Consider the following 20,767-nt stretch of genomic DNA (forward strand, 5'->3'; position numbering starts at 1 on the left):
TTATGTAGTCAATTCTATCTACTAAGACCTGGAAAGTGTACCTGGGTGGTTAGGTCAGTGAGTTGTCAGACAGTTTCTGCTCAAGTCATGATCTTGGGGTTGTGAGATCAAGCCTCAAGCCCGGTTTCCATGTCTGGGCTTTGCGCTCAGTGCAGAGTCTGCTTAGAATTTTCTTCCTCTCCCTCCTCCTCTGTCCCCTACCTCTCTCTCCCCCATTAATTAATTAATTAACTAATTAATTAATTAATTTAAAAAACAAACAAAATCTTTTAAAAACAAAAAAAGCTTGGAAATTGAAATTCAAAGATTCCATCCAATGGTTTCTGACTTCAGAAGTTTATTGTGACACAGTTCCTGATTCCACAATTTTTTTACTCCTCCTTCCTAGAGAAAAGCAAACCCCTACTCAACCTCCACCCCAAAAAAATTAGAATAAAAAAAGAATAAAACTTAGATTTCCCCTTAAACTAAAGAGAAATGATACTGTATGTATTGTTTCATGACATCACATGAACCACGTCACCACTCATCCAGAGACTGAGCACAAATAACACATAAATCATTGAAGTATAGATTTCAAAGAAATCTTACTCTTTCTTACTTATTTTACAAATGGAAAGATCATATTCTAGAGAAGAAATTATGCTTTCTCATGATTACACATTACTTAACAGCAGAACCAATTCAGTATAACCTAGACTTTACTAAATTGATTATTATGCTTTTGTGTTTACTATTTAATAAAAATTTAAAAGTCTTGAGTCAAACTCTCTATGTTGAAGTATACTTTTTCTTTCTGGCAATTTGCTCAAGATTGGTTTCAGATATAACCTATAAGCATTTCTAAGCTTAGGTCATAGGACTTACTCAAACTCACTATGTTTGCATATATGAGTGTATAAGTTGCAGATGCAGACATCTGGCCATCAGTTGTTGAATGTTTCCTAGACATGCAAAGAGATGGGGACAGTGAGTACTTTCCTCCATGGTAGGATTTTGAACATGCTGGACAGGAACCTAACCCCCTTCTTCACAAATAAGACCTGCTCTTTGGTTTTGGGTACTCCTCTGTCTATAGTTGTTGATTTCTTTAGTTATAGACTCTGACTTTCTTGAAAATTTAATTATCCTTTCAAAAGGTATGATGTTCAGAAAATAAGTTTTGATAGAATAACATTCAAATGATATGAATAGCTTTCTTTCTGGAACTAAGTTTTTAAATTCGGCCCTAAAAAAATTACTTAGCCTTTTCAATGTTGTTATAGCATAACATTCAAAATGACTTCAGTTTTTTTTTTTTTAAGATTTTATTTATTTATTCATGAGAGAGAGACTGAGAGAGACAGAGAGGCAGAAACACAGGTAGAGGGAGAAACAGGCCCCATACAGAGAGCCTGATGTGGGACTCAATCCTGGGTCTCCAGGATCAGGCCCTGGGCTGAAGTTGGCGCTAAACTGCTGAGCCACCCAGGCTCCCCAACTTCAGTCTTTAAATAAGTGTAATAGAATTGAATTTGTCTGTATGTACCCAGAAAGTAGAAGTTAATATTTGGTACAAAGTGATTTTTTTCACAGCTTTTTGTTTTTAATTTGTTATTGTTTTGTTTTTTACATTTTGGCAATGGCAACTACAGGAATACACTTAGTAGCTAAAGTTCAGGACCTGGAATGACTTGTATCTTATTGCACTCTCCCAAATTTCATTTTGTAAGATATGGTTTCACATTGTTAGGTGATACTATGGCAGGAACCACAAACTGCATTTTATATTTTCTTAAATTTTTGCATATGTCATTTATGCTTTGTTTTGTGATTGTCCAAAAATTATTGCAAACACTATATTAATTTGGCCTTGAAACACTTTTGTTAACCAAATATAATCTAAGAAAGTAATTTGTCTGTATATATATTCAAGAGGACAATCTGTCTTTTAAGAATGGCTTAAATCATTAGAACATTTGCCTGGAAAGAATACTGGGACATATATGTTGTCTAAAGATCTTTTCAATTTCTGTGGATTCACTCTTTTAAACCAAAGTAGGGCTCTCAACTATATAAGTGGTAAGGAAACAAATTTATACTTTTGGTCCAGAGATCATCACTTAACATAATTTCCAAGTAGTCTCCATGTACAAGAATTGTACTAAGTGTTGGAGCTACAATGATGTGTCAAACAGATAGAGTCTACTCTGAAGTAAATTACATTTTCCAGCTATCGAAATACTTGATACTTGCAGTATCAATCAGTGACAGCCACATTCAGTTTGTCAAAAGACACGAAACAGGAGAATCTCTAGAGAAACACACATTTATATTCTAATTTAAGGCTTTTACCTATGATCTACTGAGGAGGTTTCACTAATAAATGACAGCTCAAGCTCTAAGACAGACACCAGTTTAAATTGCAACTATACTCTATAATATCTGTATTATTGTGAGCAAATCAGTCAAGATTTTTAAAGTTGTTTTTGCAATTATAAATACGATATTTATAATTCACATACAATTATAAGGATTTGAATGGCAATATATACACATGCCTGGCACATAGTAAGGCTTCAAAAATTGGTAGCTGCAATTATTTAAAGTTATTATTTGAAGTTTCCCACTGAATTTCTAGCTGTAAACTAAGCTAGACTTCAGAAGTATCCCAAGAAAACCCAATTATAAACCCTAAACTCGGGATCCCTGGGTGGCGCAGCGGTTTGGCGCCTGCCTTTGGCCCAGGGCGCGATCCTGGAGACCCGGGATCGAATCCCACGTTGGGCTCCTGGTGTATGGAGCCTGCTTGTCCCTCTGCCTGTGTCTCTGCCTCTCTCTCTCTCTCTCTCTCTGTGACTATAACAAAAAAAAATTAAAAAATTAAAAAAAAAAACCCTAAACTCATGCCAGTTCTTTCTTATCTGTTTTTTCTTGACCCATTTTTATCACATTTAATTTATTTTTTCTAAAGTTTCTCCAAACTTTAATAATAATAATAATAATAATAATATAGTATTGTTATATAATATTACTACATAGTGAAATAGTATTATTATATAATAATATAGTATTGTTATTATATTATTATGTTATTATCATTATTATTATAACAATAACAACAGCAACAATAATATCCAGTCTGAGTTTTATCACTGGAGATAGATGAAAGAAATCTAAAGTAACAAATATAAAAAAATAATATTCTTTCCTTCAATAATTACTATAGCAAAGGATCTCTTGGTATTCTATAGTGCATCAGTGTCCATTTTGGTTATCAATAGATATTTTAGATTTGTTTCACAATTTCTACCAAAAATTAACAGACAGAAGTAACAAACAGATAGATTCCATAATATTCTTCATCTGTTTGAATTGGAATCCTGGACACCAAAATGGTATAAAATGAAAAGCTAGGGCTATTTATTAACATTTCTGGGAATCAGCTTTCTTCTTTAAAGGGATACTAATAATATCCACTTGGAAAGTTATATTGAGATTAAATAATATAGTATATAGGAAAAGCCAAGCGCACTACTTGATACATAAAAGTTTGTTTATACAAATCCATTTTATTGGGAAATAATTTACATATAATCAGATGTGCACAATCTAATCTCACAGTCTTTAAGTTTTGACAAACATATATACCTGTGTAGCCATAACCCCAGTAAAGATGTGGAATACTTCCATCATCCCAAAAGGTTTCTTTGTGCGCCTATATAATAACCTACTTATCCCAGCAATAGATGTCCTTTAATCTGTCTTCTGTCACTATCAATTCATTTTATTTTCTAGAATTTATATACATGGGATAAATATATAGACATATATATGTGTATGTGTGTGTGTGTGTGTATTATGGATAGCTGAGTTCTTTAAGAATAATTTTTAATTGATCTAAAAATAAACAAATATGATCACATCTTATTGTTGAGTGATATACCTTTATATGAGTTTATTATATTTTGTTTATTCATTTTTATGTATTAACATTTAGTGTTTTCAGTTTCATGTATATATGCAAACGTTTTATTTATTTAGATATATATTTACATCTGTTTTAATAATAAATATCAAATATATAAATATATACACGTATGTACATATGTAACATAAACATAGCATAAACATAAACATAGCATCTTATGCTTAAACATACATATTCCTTACGAAGAATCAGCTTGATTTGATTGCTTTTCCTCTACTATTTATTAGTTTTTATTTTGTGAGTTTCCCTTCATATTTATTATTATTTTCTTTCTACTTTGAAAATTTTTAAAGATTTTATTTATTTATTTATGAGAGACACACAGAGAGAGAGGGGCAGAGACATAGGCAGAGGGAGAAGCAGGCTCCATGCAGGGAGCCCAACGTGCGACTTGATCCCGGGTCTCCAGGATCACGCCCTGGGCTGAAGGCAGCACTAAACTGCTGAGCCACCCGGGCTGCCCTCTACTTTGAACTTAATTTGTTTTATTTTCTAGCTTTTGAAGGTAGAAATGTAAATCATTAATGAGTGTCCTTTTTATCTTTGAATATCAGCAGTTAAAGCTATACATTTTTTCTTAGTATTTTTTAGTCATACATACACATTTTGACATGTTGTGTTTTCATTACATCTTTGTTAAAATGCCATCAAATTTTCTTTCCTATTTATTTTTTGAATCATACATTACTTACGCATGTGTTCAGTTTTTTAATTCAGATATTTATTTACATATATATGTATATTGGGAGATTTTCAAAGTTTTATTCTTGTTATTTGTCTAACTTTATGTGTTTAAGAAATATATTCTGTAAAATGTCAGTTATTTTCAATCTTTTAAGATATTTCATAATCTGACATGTGGCCAGTCTCAATGAACACTATATGAGCGCTTAGAAAAAAATGTATATTGCTGTTTTTGAGTAGACAGCTATAGGTGACATTTAGACTACTTTGTTCAATTTTATTATACTAGTATTTTCTATCCTCATTGATTTTCTGCCTACTTGTACTACCTATTATTGAGAAAAGAAGGTTGAAATTTGAAACTATAATTCTGGACTCGTTTGCTTCTACCTTCAGTTCAGTCTTTTGTTTGCTTCACATATTCTGAAACTGTTTTCTGGTACAAGATCATGTCATATATCATTTCTTACCTTGATGAATTGATAATTTTATTATTACAGATAGTCTTTATCTCTGCTTATATTCCTCTTTCTGCAGTTTACTTGCTATGATTCTAACATAGTCATGTAAGTTTCCTTACAAGTAGTGTTCCCATGATGTATACTTTTGGATCATTTTATTTCTAATCTGTATGTCTATGAATAAAATGTGATTATTCACCCATTTTGCCCATCATCCCACCCCCATCCCTCTGGCAAACATCAGTTTGGTCTCTGTACTCATAGGTCTGATTTGCTTTTTGTTTATTCATTGTTTTGTTTCTTAGATTCCATGTATGAAGGAACTCATATGGCATTTGTCTTTCTCAGTCTGACTTATTTCAGTTAGAATAATATCTTCTAGGTCTATCTATATCTAAAATGGCACAGTCTTATCTCTTTATGGCTGAATAATATTCCATTGTATATGTATACCATCTCTTCCTAATCCATACATCAAATAATGGACGCTTAGTTGCTTCCATATTTTAGCTATTGTAAATAATGCTGTGATAAACCTAAGGGTGCATATATCTTTTTGAATTAGTGTTTTATTATTCTTTGGGTAAATACCCAGTAATAGAATTATTTCAATTTTTCAATTTTTTAAATTATTTGAGTAAACACTATACTTTTATCCACGATGGGTGTACAAATTTACATTTTTACTAACAGTACACAAGAGTTCCTTTTCCTCCACATCCTCACGAACACTTGTTATTTCTTGTCTTTTTAATTTTAGGCATTCTGACAGATGTGAGGTGAAATCTCCCTGTGCTTTTGGTTTCTATCTCCCTGATGACTAGTAATGTGGATCATTTTTTCATAAGTCTGCTGGTTAACTGTATGTCTTCTTTCAGGAACTGTATGTTCAGATTTGTTGCCCTTTTTAAAAAAGATTTATTGACTTATTTGAGAGAGAGAGAACATACTGGTAGGCGGTGGGGCAGAAGGAGAGAAAGGGAGAGAATCTCCACTGAGCACAAAGACTGACAGGGGGCTCAATCTCACAACCCTGAGATGATGTCCTAAGTTGAAACCAAGAGTGAGACCCTCAACTGACTGAACCCCAGAGGTTGCCTTTATCCTTCCTTCATTTTGACGAATACTGTATTATTGATATTCCATTTAGTTTCTATTCTTGGTATTTTAGATCTGCTTTATTGTTTTGTTTTTAATGGTTGCTTTAGGATTTACAATATGCATCTTTAACTTTGTACTTTCTATAATGATATATTACTCATAATTTTAAAATCTATGGGAATATGCTTCCATTTTTATTTCTTTCAGGTAATATTAAATATCTTCTGCATAATTTACAAAATCATAAAATATTCTCATTACTTTGTTTACAAATCAATTATTACAAATCAAATCTATTATTGTGTTAGGTTACTAAAGGACTCTATCTGACCCCCAAAAATGTGTTTATTATATACATATAAACACATATATATATATATAAAGATTTTTGAAAAAAGATTTATAATTTCCTGTTCATTTTTTTGTCACTCACTTTTCTTTCTAACATAATTTTCCTTCCTTTCTGTCCCTTTAAGATTATAGGGTACAGGGCAGCCCAGGTGGCTCAATGCTTTAGCACCGCATTCAGCCCAGGGCCTGATCATGAAGACCCGGGATGGAGTCCCATGTCAGACTCCCTCCATGGAGCCTGCTTCTCCCTCTGCCTATGTCTCTGCCTCTCTCTCTCCCTCTGTCTGTGTATCTCGTGAATAGATAAAATCTTTTAAAAAAAAGATTATTGGGTACACATCAGCTGAGAATAAACTATTTTAGTTAAGTAAGTCAGAAATCAACCCTGTTTATGGAGAATATTTTTAATGGAATTAAAATTTTAGGTTGATTTTTTCTTTCCATTGTCTTCAGGTTTGCAGTTTCTGATGAGAAGTCTGACACTCCTATTAATTTGTTCTTTTATATGTTTTCATGCCTTTTTCTTTTTTTTCTCTGACTGACTTTAAGTCTTGATTCACTAATTTCAGCAATTTAATTAAGATATACTTCGGGATCCCTGGGTGGCGCAGCGGTTTGGCGCCTCCCTTTGGCCCAGGGCGCGATTCTGGAGACCCGGGATCGAATCCCACATCGGGCTCCCGGTGCATGGAGCCTGCTTCTCCCTCTGCCTGTGTCTCTGCCTCTCTCTCTCTCTCTCTGTGTGACTATCATAAATAAATTAAAAAAAAATTAAGATATACTTCAGTGTGCTTATATCCTGCTCGACTTTATTTTAGCCTGTTGGATCTATGGTTTTAGAATTCTCATCAAATTTTGGGAGAAAAACATCAATTATGTTATTAAATATTCTCTATCTCTCTTTTTGGGGAGGGTAGCAATGACATGAATATCAATGAACTTTATATCTCACAGCTCACTGAAGCTATTTAAAAAAAAAAAAAAAATTGGTTTGTCTATATTTTGCTCCGTGCGTTAATTTGGATAGGTGCGGGAGGGGCAAGACGGCAGAACAGTAGTCAAGTCACCTGTCCCCACCAAATTACCTAGAAAACCTTCAACTCATACTGAAAATCTACGAATCCGGCCTGAGAATTAAAGAGAGACCAGCTGGAATGCTACAGTGAGAAGAGTTCGCGCTTCTATCAAGGGAGGAAGACGGGGAAAAAGAAATAAAGACACAAAAGGCCTCCAAGGGGGAGGGGCCCGCGAGGAGCCGGGCTGAGGCCGGGGCGAGTGTCCCCAGGACAGGAGAGCCCCGTCCCGGAGACGCAGGAGCTGCACCGACCTTCCCGGGGGAAAGGGGCTCGCGGGGAGGTGGAGCAGGACCCAGGAGGGCGGGGATGCCCTCGGGCTCCCGGGGACACTGACAGGCACCTGCGCCCCGGGAGAGCGCCCCGAGCTCCCTAAGGGCTGCAGCGCGCACGGGGGACCCGGAGCAGCTCGGGGGGCTCGGGGGCGGCTCAGCGGAGGGGGCTGCGGGGCGGGAGCAGCTCGGGGGGCTCGGGGGCGGCTCAGCGGAGGGGGCTGCGGGGCGGGAGCAGCTCGGGGGGCTCGGGGGCGGCTCAGCGGAGGGGGCTGCGGGGCGGGAGCAGCTCGGGGGGCTCGGGGGCGGCTCCGCGGAGGGGGCTACGGGGCGGGAGCAGCTCGGGGGGCTCGGGGGCGGCTCCGCGGAGGGGGCTGCGGGGCGGGAGCGCGAATCCAGCAGCGCAGGCTCCGGAGCACAGGGCGCCGGGACACAGCCCAGGATCCGGCCTCCCCCGGGACAGGCAGAGGCCGGGAGGGCCCAGGACAGCGAGGACGCTCCTGCCCCAGCTGAGCGGATCAGCGGCCCCGCCCGGAGCCTCCAGGCCCTGCAGACGGAGAGCTCGGGAGCTACTGAGGGGGCTGACTCCAGGGCTGCAGAGCTGGCCCCGCCACTGCGGTTGTTCCTCCTGGGGCCTCACGGGGTAAACAACCCCCACTGAGCCCTGCACCAGGCAGGGGCACAGCAGCTCCCCCAAGTGCTAACACCTGAGAATCAGCACAAAAGGCCCCTCCCCCAGAAAACCAGCTAGACGGACAAGGGAAAAACAAATTATTGACCAAACAGCACTGGAAAGTTCCAGGTGAAGTCAAGGGACTTATAGTATACAGAATCAGAGGATACTCCCCCTTGGTTTTTGTTGTTGTTTGCGTGTTTTTTGCTTTTTGATTTATGTTTGCTCGCCCCCCTTTTTATCTTTTCTTCTCTAGTCGTTTTTTTTTCTTCTTCTTTTCTTTTTCTTTTCTTTTTTCTCTTCTCTCTTTTTCTCCTGTTCCCAATACAACTTGTTTCTGGCCACTCTGCACTGAGCAAAATGACTAGAAGGAAAACCTCACCTCAAAAGAAAGAATCAGAAACAGTCCTCTCTCCCACAGAGTTACAAAATCTGGATTACAATTCAATGTCAGAAAGCCAATTCAGAAGCACTATTATACAGCTACTGGTGGCTCTAGGAAAAAGCATACAGGACTCAAGAGACTTCATGACTGCAGAATTTAGAGCTAATCAGGCAGAAATTAAAAATCAATTGAATGAGATGCAATCCAAACTAGAAGTCCTAACGACGAGGGTTAACGAGGTGGAAGAACGAGTGAGTGACATAGAAGACAAGTTGATGGCAAAAGGGAAACTGAGGAAAAAAGAGAAAAACAATGAAAAGATCATGAGGATAGATTAAGGGAAATAAATGACAGCTCAGGAAGAAAAATCTACGTTTAATTGGGGTTCCCAAGGGTGCTGAAAGGGACAGAGGTCCAGAATATGTATTTGAACAAATCAGAGCTGAAAACATTCGTAATTTGGGAAGGGAAACAGGCATTCAGATCCAAGAAATAGAGAGATCCCCCCCCTAAAATCAATAAAAACCTCTCAACACCTCAACATTTAATAGTGAAGCTTGCAAATTCCAAAGATAAAGAGAAGATCCTTAAAGCAGCAAGAGACAAGAAATCTCTAACTTTTATGGGGAGAAGTATTAGGATAACAGCAGACCTCTCCACAGAGACCTGGCAGGCCAGAAAGGGCTGGCAGGATATATTCAGGGTCCTAAATGAGAAGAACATGCAACCAAGAATACTTTATCCAGCAAGGCTCTCATTCAGAATGGAAGGAGAGATAAAGAGCTTCCAAGACAGGCAGAAACAAAAAATATGTGACCATGAAGCCAGCTCTGCAAGAAATATTAAGGGGGATTCTGTAATATAGGAAGTCCAAGGAAACAATCCACAAAAACAGAGACTGAATAGGTATCATGATGACACTAAATTCATATCTTTCAATAGCAACTCTGAATGTGAATGGGCTTAATGACACCATCAAAAGGCTCACGGTATCAGACTGGATAAAAAAGCAGGACCCATCTATTTGCTGTCTACAAGAGACTCATTTTAGACATAAGGACACCTACTGCCTGAAAATAAAAGGTTGGAGAACCATTTACCATTCGAATGGTCCTCAAAAGAAAGCAGGGGTAGCCATCCTTATATCAGATAAACTAAAATTTACCCCGAAGACTTTAGTGAGAGATGAAGAGAGACACTATATCATACTTAAAGGATCTATCCAACAAGAGGACTGTTAATCATCAATATATATGCCCCAAATGTGGGAGCTGCCAAATATATCAATCAATTAATAACCAAAGGTAAGACATACTTAGATAATAATACACTTACACTTGGTGACTTCAATGTAGCACTTTCTACAATCAATAGGTCTTCTAAGCACAACATCTCCAAAGAAACAAAAGCCTTAAATTATACACTGGACCAGATGGGTTTCACAGATATCTACAGAACTTTACATCCAAACGCAACTGAATACACATTCTTCTCAAGTGCACATGGAACTTTCTCCAGAATAGACCACATACCGGGTCACAAATCAGGTATTAACTGATACCAAAAGATTGGGATCATCCCCTGCATATTCTCAGACCATAATGCTTTGAAATTAGAACTAAATCACAAGAAGAAGTTTGGAAGGACTTCAAACACGTGGAGGTTAAGGACCATCCTGCTAAAGACGAAAGGGTCAACCAGGAAATTAGAGAAGAATTAAAAAGATTAATGGAAACTAATGAGAATGGATATACAACCATTCAAAATCTTTGGGATGCAGCAAAAGCAGTCCTGAGGGGGAAATACATCGCAATACAAGCAACCATCCAAAAACTGGAAAGAACTCAAATACAAAAGCTAACCTTGCACCCAAAGGAGCTGGAGAAAAACCTGAAAATAGATCCTACACCCAGCAGAAGAGGAGAGTTAATAAAGATTCGAGCAGAACTCAACGAAATCGAGACCAGAAGAACTGTGGAACAGATCAACAGAACCAGGAGTTGGTTCTTTGAAAGAATTAATAAGATAGATAAACCATTAGCCAGCCTTATTAAAAAGAAGAGAGAAAAGACTCAAATTAATAAATGCATGAATGAGAAAGGAGAGATCACCACCAACACCAAGCAATTACAAATGATTTTAAAAACATATTATGAACAGCTATACACCAATAATTAGGCAATCTAAAGAAATGGACACATTTCTGAAAACCACAAACTGCCAAAACTGGAACTGGAAGAAATAGAAAACCTGAACAGGCCAATAACCAGGGAGGAAATTGAAGCAGGCATCAGAAACCTCCCAAGACACAAAACTCCAGGGCCAGATGGCTTCCCCGGGGAATTTTATCAAACGTTTGAAGAAGAAACCATACCTATTCTCCTAAGCTGTTTGGAAAGATAGAAAGAGATGGAGTACTTCCAAATTCGTTCTATGAGGCCAGCATCACCTTAATTCCAAAACCAGACAAAGACCCCACCGAAAAGGAGAATTACAGACCAATATCCCTGATGAACATGAATGCAAAAATTCTCAACAAGATACTGGCCAATAGGATCCAACAGTGCATTAAGAAAATTATTCACCATGACCAAGTAGGATTTATCCCCGGGACACAAGGCTGGTTCAACACCCGTAAAACAATCAATGTGATTCATCATATCAGCAAGAGAAAAACTAAGAATCATATGATCCTCTAATTAGATGCAGAGAAAGCATTTGACAAAATACAGCATCCATTCCTGATCAAAACTCTTCAGAGTGTAGGGATAGAGGCAACATTCCTCGACATCTTAAAAGCCACCTACGAAAAGCCCACAGCAAATATCATTCTCAATGGGGAAGCACTGGGAGCCTTTCCCCTAAGATCAGGAACAAGACAGGGATGTCCACTCTCACCACTGCTATTCAACATAGTACAGGAAGTCCTAGCCTCAGCAATCAGACAACAAAAGGACATTAAAGGCATTCAAATTGGCAAAGAAGATGTCAAACTCTCCCTCTTCGCCGATGACATGATACTCTACGTAGAAAACCCAAAAGCCTCCACCCCAAGATTGCTAGAACTCATACAGCAATTTGGCAGCGTGGCAGGATACAAAATCAATGCCCAGAAGTCAGTGGCATTTCTATACACTAACAATGAGACTGAAGAAAGAGAAATTAAGGAGTCAATCCCATTTACAATTGCACCCAAAAGCATAAGATACCTAGGAATAAACCTAACCAAAGAGGTAAAGGATCTATACCCTAAAAATTATAGAACACTTCTGAGAGAAATTGAGGAAGACACAAAGAGATGAAAAATATTCCATGCTCATGGATTGGCAGAATTAATATTGTGAAAATGTCAATGTTACCCAGGGCAATTTACACGTTTAATGCAATCCCTATCAAAATACCATGGACTTTCTTCAGAGAGTTAGAACAAATTATTTTAAGATTTGTGTGGAAGCAGAAAAGACCCGAATAGCCAGGGGAATTTTAAAAAAGAAAACCATATCTGGGGGCATCACAATGCCAGATTTCAGGTTGTACTACAAAGCTGTGGTCGTCAAGACAGTGTGGTACTGGCACAAAAACAGACACATAGATCAATGGAACAGAATAGAGAATCCAGAAGTGGACCTCAACTTTAAGGTCAACTAATATTTGACAAAGGAGGAAAGACTGTCCACTGGAAGAAAGACCGTCTCTTCAATAAATGGTGCTGGGAAAATTGGACATCCACATGCAGAAGAATGAAACTAGACCACTCTCTTGCACCATACACAAAGATAAACTCAAAATGGATGAAAGATCTAAATGTGAGACAAGATTCCATGAAAATCCTAGAGGAGAACACAGGCAACACCCTTTTTGAACTCGGCCACAGTAACTTCTTGCAAGATACATCCAGGAAGGCAAAAGAAACAAAAGCAAAAATGAATTATTGGGACTTCATCAAGATAAGAAGCTTTTGCACAGCAAAGGATACAGTCAACAAAACTCAAAGACAACCTACAGAATGGGAGAAGATATTTGCAAATGACGTATCAGATAAAGGGCTAGTTTGTAAGATCTATAAGGACTTATTAAACTGAGCACCAAAGAAACAAACAATCCAATCATGAAATGGGCAAAAGACATGAACAGAAATCTCACAGAGGAAGACATAGACATGGCCAACATGCATATGAGAAAATGCTCTGCATCACTTGCCATCAGGGAAATACAAATCAAAACCACAATGAGATCCCACCTCACACCAGTGAGAATGGGGAAAATTAACAAGGCAGGAAACAACAAATGTTGGAGAGGATGCGGAGAAAAGGGAACCCTCTTACACTGTTGGTGGGAATGTGAACTGGTGCAGCCACTCTGGAAAACTGTGTGGAGGTTCCTCAAACAGTTAAAAATAGACCTGCCCTACGACCCAGCAATTGCACTGTTGGGGATTTACCCCAAAGATTCAGATGCAATGAAACGCCGGGACACCTGCACCACGATGTTTATAGCAGCAATGGCCACAATAGCCAAACTGTGGAAGGAGCCTCGGTGTCCTTCGAAAGATGAATGGATCAAGAAGATGTGGTCTATGTATACAGTGGAATATTCCTCAGCTATTCGAAACGACAAATACCCACCATTTGCTTCGACGTGGATGGAACTGGAGGGTATTATGCTGAGTGAAGTAAGTCAATCGGAGAAGGACAAACACTGTATGTTCTCATTCATTTGGGGACTATAAATAATAGTGAAAGGGAATATAAGGGAAGGGAGAAGAAATGTGTGGGAAATATCAGAAAGGGAGACAGAACATAAAGACTCCTAAATCTGGGAAATGAACTAGGGGTGGTGGGAGGCGGGGAGGGCGGTGGGTGGGGGTGAATGGGTGACAGGCACTGAGGGGGACACTTGACGGGATGAGCACTGGGTGTTATTCTGTATGTTGGTAAATTGAACACCAATAAAAAATTAATTTATTAAATAAAATAAAATAATTTATATATTTTAAAGTATAAAATGCCACTTCTCAAATGTTCTATACATAAGGAAATAGTTAATAAAGATAAAAGTAAGATGTTAATATTGATTCAAAGAATATTTATAAAAAGTTTAATAATGGCAAGTTAATATAAGATTGTTGGATTAATTTCAAAACTGACAAATATCCTACAGAGCCATAATCCTCAACAATTAGAGTTATCTTTTCTACTATACATAAATTATCTTCATTTTAATCTGACAAACTATGTTAACCTGTAACTTCATTAAGTCTGGGAGCTACAATCAATAGTAAACAGTGAATCAAATAAATATATTCCCCTAGAAAATACTTTGGTAGTCCTTACCCCCTATATAATATTGTAATTCCATCACCCAACCTTTTGCTTTATTTTTTATGATTTAGATAATTTACCCAAAATTTTCACAAAATTATGCACTCTGAGAAATAGGTACAGTATTTTTAAAAACTTAAAGCATACCTACTTTTGAAAGTGTTTTGAAAATAAAGAGAAAGGACAGAAGTGGCACTAATAGGCCATCTCTTTTTTTTTTAATTTATTTATGATAGTCACAGAGAGAGAGAGAGAGAGAGGCAGAGACACAGGCAGAGGGAGAAGCAGGCTCCAAGCACCAGAAGCCCAACGTGGGATTCGATCCCGGGTCTCCAGGATCGCGCCCTGGGCCAAAGGCAGGCGCTAAACCGCTGCGCAACCCAGGGATCCCCTAATAAGCCATCTCTTAATCTCATATCCATGTTCCAGGTAAGATTATTTATGAATTAAAAATTCTGTTTCTTCTGATGGACATAGATGATGGCTCATATAATGGTAATATTTTCTATTTGATTATGACTCTTTGTGGATGTTTTCTTTATCTTTTAAAGAAATATTAAATTTATTTAAACAACAACAACAAAAAAACATAGGTTTACCCAATATAAAGAATGTTTCCTTTATATTCATATTCAGAGAGTTAGGAAATTGTAGTTGGATTTAAGAGCATAAGTCCAAAAAGAAATTATTGCTGGGGAGCCTGGGTAGCTCAGTTGGTTAAGCATCTGACTCTTCTTGATCTCAGCTCAGGTCTTGATCTCAGGGTATGAGTTCTAGCCCCACATTGGGCTCCACAATGGGCTTGGGGCCTACTTTAAAAGAAAACAAGGAAGGAGGGAAGGAAGGAATAAAGAGAAAAAGAAAGAAGAAAGAAAGAAAAAAAGAAAAAGAAAGAAAGAAAGAAAGAAAGAAAGAAAGAGAAAGAAAGAAAGAAAGAAAGAAAGAAAGAAAGAAAGAAAGAAAGAAAGAAAGAAAGAAAGAAAGAAAGAGAAAGAAAAGGACAGATCACTGAGGCTGCTAGGGAGACTTCAGACTGAGGGCAGTTTTTCCCTGAGGATCTGTCTGTCCATCAGAGCCTGGAACTGTCTGACCAATCGTCTCCAAGAATCCAGCTCAGAAGTAAGTTTTTGTTTTTTCTTTGTTGGTGTTTTTTTAATCAGTTACAACAATTTACTTAGGATTATAGGATTGGTTGTCTTGGTAACATACAAAACCGCTTTAAGATACTCAAAATGTATTATATATTGTAAGTCAAAGTATAGTTACTATCTAAATCTTATTATATTTGTCTTATATATATAACTTTCACTTCCCTTTTTTTGCAATAGAATTGTTTAATGATTATTAAAGAAATTTATGATGAAATAAAATGATAAATATTTTTGAGTAATTGTTACAGAAAATATAATTAGATAAAATATTCAAATCTATAGACAGTGAACTAAAACATTTGATTAATAAATGTCAAATGAAAGGGAAACTACAAAAAATTAAAAAGTAGATATTACAAGAATAAAGTTGAACTTATTTATAAGTAAATTAATCACAAGTGAATAAAATCCACAACTTAAATGACAAAACACACAAATTGTGTAAGCAAATCAAATACAAGCAATATGAGTCATGAGTTAATCTTAAATATCACAAACAGGGATCCCTGGGTGGTGCAGCAGTTTGGCGCCTGCCTTTGGCCCGGGGCGCGATCCTGGAGACCCGGGATCAAATCCCACATCGGGCTCCCGGTGCATGGAGCCTGCTTCTCCCTCTGCCTGTGTCTCTGCCTCTCTCTCTCTCTCTCTCTCTCTCTCTCTCTCTGTGTGTGACTATCATAAATAAATAAAAATTAAAAATAAATAAATAAATATCACAAACAGTTGAAAATAATGGAATGGATCAGGATATACAAAACAAATGCAAGCAAACAAAAAAGAAAATACTAACATTTATGTGAAGATTATTTAAAGAATAAAATTGGTTGTCTTCTTGGGAAGATAAAAAATTATTGAAAAAGGTACTGTATAATATAATATATATAGTATATAATATATAGAAGATAATATAATACTGCATGAAATTACTTTTAAGGTAGAAATGGGGATTTTGACAAAACCAAAATCAGAGTGAAAAGCTCACTCTTCTTTATCTAATCAAGAGATGAAATTCACATTATCTTTATCCATTCATCAGTGGATGGACACTTAGGCTGTTCCCATAATTTGGCTACAACTGTATAAGACTATAACATTATTTAGCAGCAGAAAAACTCCCAATTAATAGGATTGATATCTTCTTTTCTAATATCAGATAACCATAAACATCACTTTAAGAAATAGTTTGCATTGGTGAACCTGAGTGTCACAGTCAGATGAGCTTTGGACTCTTGGTTCTGGCTCAGCATGTGATCTCAGGGACAGGAGATGGAGACCTGCTTGGGGCTCTGTGCTCAGGGCAGTCTGTTTGGGACTCTGTCTGCCTCCCCCACACTGCCCCCACTGCCTTTCAAATAAATAAAAATTAAAAAAAAAAAGAAAGAAAGAAATAGCTTGCATTATGTTAAATATTGTTTATCTTATCAAATAACTCCTAAAACTAATATGCTGGAAATAAAAACAAATAAATAATATATAGTAATTCCCTATGGCAATATATTTTATATTTAAAAAACAATTCTGAACATATTATCAAATTTTATTATTGCAAAAATTTTACAAGGTAGGGGAAATAGACATCATTAACCCAATTGAACTTATAAGAACACAGTAGTAAGGAGAAATCTGAGCATTAAATCCATAGATTCTAAGATGGGTTCTTTGTCAGTCTTTAAAACTCACAAGGTGTATCCATAATGCACTCAGATTAATATTACAAAATTTATGTGGAATTATTTTATTTTAGATTAATTTAGATTACATTTAATAATAATATAGAAAGTGAAACATATTTTCAAGCAGTTTCACTATTTATGGTATATTCCCCAACTAAAAACAAAGCATTAGAGTTCTAAATAAATATTAATAATGGCATAGATTTTGAATTTAAGGGTGGAATTGGGATGGGTAGGAAGTGTAGCTATATATCGTAAGATAATATTGCAGGTATATTAAAATTTTCAGTATAAGTTTGGTTGGACCATTTCACTACACCTTAGAGTACTAGACGAAGAAGTCAACAAACTACAACTGAAGAGCTAACCTGACTATGACATATTACTATTTAAATGAAGTTTTACTGAAATACAATCATGCTCATCTGTTTACATATTGACTATGGATACTTCTCACTCTAATGATGAGAAACCATGTGGCTGGCAAAGTCAAACATCCTATCTAGACTTTTACTGGAAAAGCTTGCTAGCAGTTTTTGGGTTTTTTTTTTGGGGGGGGGGAGGGAGGGGGAATAACTTTTTTGGGTGTTTTATTATTTTGTACATTTGTTAATACATGCATAGAATGAGGCAGGAGGCAAGACTCTTGAATTTTTTTAAAAACTGCAATTTTAAATGCATTTAATTTTTGTTGTAAATATTGTCTCACTATTACACCAAAACCTTTCAGAATATGCATTTTCACCCTGCTACCCTGTCACCAATGTATCTGATTATAAAATCTGTATATATCCTAGAATATATTGACATTTTTGCACCATATAACTGGTGAATGATTACTTGTTTAAGAGGAAGTTTAAGTTTACACATCTGCATTTGAAATCTCTGACACTCTAATATACATAGTTTTAGTCACTTAACTAGGGCAAAGTTGGTGTTTGCTTTACAATATATAGGGAGCTCAAATCAGACAGGAATTCTTATGTGATCTCTGAGTAAGCAATAATGAAAATTTCACAATTATTTTTCTCTTCTTTATAAAAAAAAATTGCCACAACACTGCTCACTTACGCAGCACATATACTAAAATTGGAACAGTACAGAGAAGATTAGCATGGCCTCTGCACAAGGGTGACATGCAACTTGTGAAATGTTTCATATTTCTTTTTAATTGGCTTGATAACAGAAACTTTCTAAACATAAATAAATCAAATAAGGGCAGTCTCTGCAGGACCAAATCAGAAATGCACTTTTCCTACATTTTACTCTTTGGAATTGCCCCAGGATTTAGATAGTGCCTATGACTGAAGCAATTGTGTATCAAGGGTGCATACTTTGACAATATTATAAAACATTACCTAGAGTTAATTTATAACACACTTGCACTTTATAAGAAAAAGAGAAATCCAAAATTAATGTCAATATTGATACTAAGGTACAAAAAGTAAACATTAAAAGAATTTAGATTTATATTTGCTAAAATATAAGTCTACATTTATAATGACCAAAATCATGAAAAAAATTACAATGCAGCTTTTACAATCTAAAAACAATATTGAGAATAAGAACCTCAGGAATTTTGCAATGGAGTTTCAAGTAAAGTGTTGTTTTTCAACTGCCGCAATATATTCAAGAAAAAACTAATTGAAAATGATAAACCAACATGATTTCATCTAAGTACATGTTCTTATTCATTTTGTGTACTCTGGAAATGAATGATCTTAGCACTAAATAAACTGTAATGATTTCTTCCTACCTGCTTTATCTGAATTACTGGTAATGGAATTTGCCCAAGTTGACCTGTAATTAGAGCTAATTATTACAGCCAGCTTACAATAGCATACATAAAAATCATATTTCCCATTGAAAGCAAAGGAAAAGACTGAGAAAATCCTGTGTTCCATACTCATAACAATGCCTACCATGAAAATGACACCAAGAGATTCCATGGAGATAATACATCTTTAATAAGATAATATAGATATTTTCTTTCCATATAAGTGGTATGACATATTTTCCATGATTCTTTTTGACATATCACGACTAAATCTAAATGATCAGTGAGGTGGAAATATAACAGCAATTGATGGTTGTATAATTCTCTTATTTTAAGATTTTGTTTGTTGTTTGTTTTAGAAAGAGACATATAGCTCAAGTGAGGTATGGAGCAAAGGGATAAGGAGAGTAAGAGAGAATCTCCAGCAGACTCTTTGCTAAATGCGGAGCCTGATGCAGGCCTGGATCTTCTGATCCTGAAATCATGACCTGAGCTGAAACCAAGAGTAGGAGGCTTAACTGAGGAAAACATCCAGGCATCCCATGGTTGTATAATTATTATCTTCAGGTGGTCACTTTGAGGTTAACCTGAGATTGCCACATAGCTATAATTTGCAGCTAAATGAAGAGGAGTAAGCCATCCCTAGGTTTCCTTAATTTTTCTTTTATTATAAAAAATCCACTCAGATTTAATTAAAAGGAGGAAGAAGAATAAAAAACTCATTATTACTACTATAATATTTATTGTATTAGTAGATTACCTTATCAATAATTTAAACCAAACTGTAATTATAAATTCTACTTCCATTTATGAAGTTTATCAAATGACTTACAATTGTGATTGTATACAGTCTCCTATCAGTCACTATTTTGGGATGTTGTAAAAAGAATTCTTAAGATGTTTAATTATTTGGTTTTCAGTACTTAGTATGTATGAATTATTTCAAAAAGAACATGTTTTTATGCCAAAATATAAATTTAAAATAGGCAAATAAAAAAGCCTACAAAATATGGGAATTAACAGAAGGCAAACAGTAAAGCAGATGCAAATAAGAAAAAAATTCATTAAAAATACATCCCCAGGTAATTATTCTTTAACAATCAAATAAAATCTTATAATAGATGGATATATGTTTAATGACTAAGTTTTTTGTGAAAGAGAAATGTGTATGGATAATATAATACATAATTTTATTTTTTATAATTATGATATTTTAAATTCAAACTAGAAGTTTGTAACTTAACTAATGTTATTCACAAGAAAAATACTTACAATATTTAATAAGACTGTTGTGATATACAACTCACAGGAAAAAATCCTGAATGCATTGTGAAAGTATCCAATCTACTATAACTACTATTTATGCATAGTATAACACGAATGACATTTTATGAAATAAATGTACCAAATTCTCATAGAGTAAAAATACCAAATCCAAAACATGAAACAATAACTAACTCCTCAAATGCCTCTCTCTTAATACTATCAAAACTAAGTCAACTTCCTAACAAACTCAATCTCCTAATTTGTGATAATATAAATAATGTAACTCTTTTAAACTTTATAAATAATATTATAGAACACATATACTCTTTTGTGCCTGGCATCTTTACCTTGTTATTTGTTTGTAAAACTCATCTATGCTTTTGTGTTTGGCTAGTTGATTCATTTTTTGCTTCTGTATAGTATTCTATTTTATTAATATACCAATAGTGCTTCTATGTATATTCTTATTCATATGTTTTTGTGAACATAGATGCACATAATTCTTGAATATATATCTGAATTTAGAATTGATGGGTCAAAGTTATACATCTGTTCAACTGCGGTAGAAAACTGTCAGTTTTCAAAAATGATTCACAGAATTTATAGATC

At 35.9% G+C, this 20,767-nt stretch overlaps 1 non-coding gene across 1 annotated transcript; it reads left to right on the top strand.

The window, feature by feature from the left end:
- The first annotated feature begins 18,174 nt into the window (after nucleotides 1-18,174).
- LOC112643232 (U6 spliceosomal RNA) lies at nucleotides 18,175-18,280 on the top strand. The gene has a single exon (XR_003125726.1). It is a non-coding gene; the product is annotated as a U6 spliceosomal RNA (small nuclear RNA).
- Nucleotides 18,281-20,767: the final 2,487 nt, after the last annotated feature.

The sequence above is a fragment of the Canis lupus genome, chromosome 21 (assembly GCF_003254725.2).
Source record: "Canis lupus dingo isolate Sandy chromosome 21, ASM325472v2, whole genome shotgun sequence".
Taxonomy (NCBI): Eukaryota; Metazoa; Chordata; class Mammalia; order Carnivora; family Canidae; genus Canis; species Canis lupus.